Consider the following 5,198-nt stretch of genomic DNA (forward strand, 5'->3'; position numbering starts at 1 on the left):
ATTTATAAAACTAGAACTTCAATATTAATCAGGTTTTCAACCCTTTTTTTCCAGGTATTCTTCTGTTGAAAACACAGTTTGTTCTAAAAGAGTTTTTCTAAAAGCTAAAAAAAAAAAAATTAATGCTTAAAGTTAAACAACTTTTATCAAACGAAAAGTGATTAATCCAATAGTATGACCCTGTTAAAAGATTTCAAACCTAAATATAGGAAAAACATCTAAAAGTTAACAAGATTAACTACTTAATGCCACATTTTGTGAAAACAAATAGGGCAAAACACCTTCAACAGATGACACAAGTTAAAGCAGTAACAACATACTGACTTTTAAACAAAATACAGACTCTACACAGAGCTGTACACACAAATTCAAACCACTTTCAAAATATTTTACAAAAGTTAAATTAAAATAACATCCATAGAATAAAGAAGGAACTAACACACATCAAAGCAGCAAGCTTTATTGCAATCTCATTAACATTACTGCATTTTTAAATTCATTTCTTTTACTTAGCTGTTTAATTGTCAAAAAATAATTTAGCAGGTTTTAAAAGTTTTTTTGTTTTTTTTTTGCAATAAGCTTTAATTAAACAGTAAACCATCGACGCTTCCTAATAATTAAAAAAAATTTGCAGGCAATATTTAACAAACCAAAAAGCTTTGTTTATCTCTCAATTAACTACTATTAAAAGGATAATACATTTAATTGCAGAATGGATTCAGACTCATTCATATTCAAATATGTCCAGTTGTGAAACAGAGGGACAAGCCTCTGAGAATACACTTGAGACAGTTATGGCAGAACTGTCCAAAACCACAATGATTACAGACTTTCAAAATAAAATAAAACTAATAAATGCTGAAAGTCTCATGGAACAAACTTTGCAACTTGCAAATCAAATGCTAACAGTTGCATCTTTACAATAATGCAAGTTGCTCTGTATAAATTTTACTGTTATTTTTTTTTTACCAGGCAAATCCCATTGAGATCTCAGATCTCTTTTTCAAGGGTGGCCTGGGCCTGAAGGCAACCTATTGTACATGTTTTTGTGTTGTGGGGGAAACCGGAGTACCCGGAGAAAACCCACGCAAGCACGAGGAGAACATGCAAACTCCGCACAGAAAGACCCCAGGTCCGAACCGGGGATCGAACCCAGGACCTTCTTGCTGTGAGGCGTCTGTGCTAACCACTGAGCCGTCGTGCCGCCAAAATAAATAAATTCCATCATCCCTAAAACTACAGAGATTAGGACCCTTTTCTCCATCAGAGGACACCAACATCATGTCGGTGTCATCACCTGGAGACCCCAGCGCTCGTGAGGCTCCGACCACTCCCCACTGGGGTGCAGTCAAGGGGCTACACTCGCACTGGGTACTCCCTGTAGACACAGCAGCAGTGGCAGAAGCCATCGCGATCACTGAGCCCCAGGGCACTAAACCCTCCGGTTGCCCAGGACCCAACACATAAGCATCAGGTCCTGGGGCCAGAGTAAAGGTTATTCCAGTCACCATATTACTGGCCCATCCAGCCTGGTTCCCCACCAGACAGGCCAGAGGCACGGTCATGGGACCACCTGCAGCATCTGTGCCCAACGATCCGCAGGCTGGGTCACCAGAGACTTTAGAACCCCCTTCTGCCGGGTACTGGGAGCCGGTCCCTTGTCCGCTCAATTTAAAATTCTTGTCAACTTGCCATCCACCTGGGATAGACGACTGACGAGTGTTGACGGTACCTGAGTTTTACATCAGAGTTTTCCTTCTCCTAGGTGGGTTGCCTGCAAGGCTATAGATCCCCACCTGCCCGGCTACGTTTGGTTCATGGTACCCTATTCGCCTTTCAGCTTATTTGAGCACACCTCTATACACCAGAAACAGGGACCCCCAATCCACCACCTGGGGGACGCGCCTCTACGCAGTGCAACCTCAGCACGAGGCAGTCTCTGTTTAAGGGCGGATGAAATAAAGAAAGTGGCTTTGCTTTATTTATTGCGAGCAAGAGCACATTGTGCTCATGAGACAGTTATTTCATAATTAATTCACCGGAAAATTCAGACATTCTGAGTTTGGTGCAGGTTTGGTGAGTTTCATCACCCAGGAGCTGCGAGTAGGCTCACTTTCAGAACAATTTTTGATCCGAGCCCAGTTTGATGAGCTGCTGACCCATATCGGTGCGGATATCACCTGCCAGCACACCGACTACAGGCACTCGATTTCATCTAAAGAGCTCCTGTCCATTCTGTCTCAGGTTAGTGGCCATCATTCAGGAAAGAGTCCAGTCGGAAAACGTGCCACTACATCACACAGTGGAGTCTCTCTGATTGGTTGATGTGCCGCGTCGAGCTGCAAAAGTTCAACTCAAATCACTTAAAATGCACCGCGCTAAATGCGCTAGATGCACCACAGCACTTCACGACGCACGTCCACCATAGACTTTGCATGTAAACCTGACGCTCAAAATAAGGCACGCCTGTGCAATAATCATCCTGTCTAATCAGCATCTTGATATGCCACAACCGCGAGGTGGGATGGATTATCTAAAACAGCTTTAAACAAATTTCTGAACGATATTTTCAGATCTTTGAGGTCACCTCATGAAAATGTACGTTTTATTTATATTTTTCAATGTAAATATCCTGATCATCTCAATAATCCAGGTAGAAATGTTTTAAAAAGTTTAAGGACATACTCAACTTTTTTAAATTACCAGGACTCCAGAGTGGAACCAATTTGGTGGCAAATGCAACCTGATTTCCTAATGGTGTGACAAAAAATTAATTTGGTCTCACTGGTACGACCAGTCATTTGAGGGGGAGAAGGAGTGGTCGTCTGCCAAAACAAAAAGATTTCATGTCCCGTAATAAATCAGTCCAGCAGTATCAACGGTCGCCCAACGACAAAAAAAGTCTCCATGCTTATGGCAGGCCATTTTTACATATAATCAAAGCACACTCCTCTCTTTTGTTCCATTTTTAGATCACTAAAATACGATTTTTACTGGTCAAAATTACATTCCTTCTAGTCAGAACTGTAATTTTAGATTTCCACAGTTACATTTTGGCTCGCAAAAACTGAATTTCAGGATGTCAAAAAATGAAATTGAACTATTAAGATGTCTATAAATCTTTACAAATTTTAAATCACTGTTTTAACATTTATTAGCTTAAAAGAATATCCATTTCAGATATCTTAAATACACTTCTTGTAAGTTAAATTAACCTTCCAGACATCAAAAACAACATTCTTCCTATCTAAAATGAACAGTTTACATTTTAGGTAGGAAGATCTGTCCGCTCTTCTCCTGTAACTTTGATAAACATTCCCTGATTATCAAAATGTGTAATACTTTCAGTGAAGAGAACAATAAACCAAATAAGAGAAGATTCTTCTGTTTTTATCTGGTTTAGAAGGAAAGTGGCCTGGGGTGGCCTAAATACAGTTCTAAGTGGAACAGAGTTTTTGTCCATTAGAAGGCCCATCAGAGGACTGAGAGTCCAAGATAGTTCCTTGATAATTTGACTCGAGGTGACCCCTACAATTGTTTTAAACAGAAATACTTCAAATGAAACAATTAAACATATTTCTTTATAACAAAATGTATTTTTTAATCCTTTAAAATTTACTTTATTTCTTATTCATAAAAAATTTGTTCACCCTGTGTGAATTTCCTGTCACTCTGCTGCTGATGCACCTGAATATAACTGAGGGATAGTAAAGACAATTTAAGAGACAATTAAAAAGGATAAAACAAAGTATTTCAGCATGAAAGCTCTTTTTTTTGTGTGTGTGACCGTGTCCAATAACATAACTACATCTCTGCTGATTGTAACAAACCAAATCGTGTAAAAAAAATCATGGAGTTGTGATTATTTTAGTTGGATGAACAGCTTTCTCAGTATAAATAAATGCGCTGGGAGCGCGAGAGGTACCCATCCAAGATGGCGGCCGCTGAGATGTACGGAATCTCCTGTACATGTTGATGGTAGCTTCTAGATCACGTGTACGTCTTGTTTGCAATCACCATAGATATGCAGGTACACCTCGCTACAAAGACTTGTATGTTCTGTACAGTTACAACAATGACGTGATGACGTCATGACGTCTCGTTTGCAATGACGCGAATGAGGTCAAGATATTTCGCCGCCATGTTTGTTTCGTGTTTTCATCAGATTAGTCACAACCCGTCCCCGGTATGGACGTGACTCGCTGTCTCCGGTGAAAGTTATCTTCCGAGGTACGTATGTTTTTTACTAATACTTTAAAGTAATACTTTTAAGGGTTGTGTATTTCAGCTATAGAACAAACACAGTCTATCCGCATTGAAAAATCATATGAGGCTAATGGAGTAGCTGCTTAGTAGCATCTAATGCTAACAAGTAAAAACAAGCTACGAGATATAGTAGCTTTTCTTAATCCTCGTTTTATATTAGTTTAAAAATGCAGGTTTAAAGGTGACTAATTCTAAAAACAACCATAAGCTTATCACGTTAACAGTTACTACATTAATTAAATGACCATACCGACTAATTTTATGAAGTTGTTTAATAGCAAAGTAAAAACTGTCAATAACTCAGACCAACTAGACTTTGGATTGTTTGTCTCTTTCTGAGATAAAACCAGGTTGTTGAAGAAACTGGTGAGTTAAAAGTTTACTTGTGTCATTTCTTTCTAAACGTGGCTCTTCAAACCCTTCAGTTGACCCGTTTTTACTTTGTCAAAGTTTACATGAACCTAAAGTAATGTTGGGGTGTGTGTTTGAACTCAGTTTTCCCCTCACAGATGTTAGTAAATACACTCATTATTTCAGTGCCAGAGTCAGCTAGGTCTGACTTAAGTTTCTGCTAGAATGGTTTGATTAAAAAAAAACTGACCAGTTTTACTGTTAGCTTGTTTCCTGTTTTGTTTAGTATTTCCTGACATAAAGAGGGGTTGTTCACTCCTTTGACAAATTAAAGCCATCATTATTTGTTTTACAGATGTTACCATGTTGTGTTTTTGGAGCCAGGGTCTACAGGTGCTGGTCATAAAATTAGAATATCATGAAAGAGTAGATTTATTTCAGTAATTCCATTTAAAAAGTGAAACTTGTATATTATATTCAAACATTACATACAAACTCATATATTTCAAATGCTTATTTCGTTTAATTTTGATGATTACAAATGACAACAAATGAAAATCTCAAATTCAGCATATCAGAAA

At 38.4% G+C, this 5,198-nt stretch overlaps 1 protein-coding gene across 1 annotated transcript in view; it reads left to right on the forward strand.

Annotated features, from left to right (window-relative positions):
• Positions 1 to 4,124: 4,124 nt before the first annotated feature.
• Positions 4,125 to 5,198, forward strand: part of LOC106536933 (3-hydroxy-3-methylglutaryl-coenzyme A reductase) — a gene marked incomplete at its 3' end in the record, with an annotated part of 18,027 nt that continues 16,953 nt past the window's right edge. Inside the window, 1 exon segment of the mRNA XM_014034295.1 lies at positions 4,125 to 4,230.

Source organism: Austrofundulus limnaeus, unplaced genomic scaffold, assembly GCF_001266775.1.
Source record: "Austrofundulus limnaeus strain Quisiro unplaced genomic scaffold, Austrofundulus_limnaeus-1.0 Scaffold2040, whole genome shotgun sequence".
Lineage (NCBI taxonomy): Eukaryota > Metazoa > Chordata > Actinopteri > Cyprinodontiformes > Rivulidae > Austrofundulus > Austrofundulus limnaeus.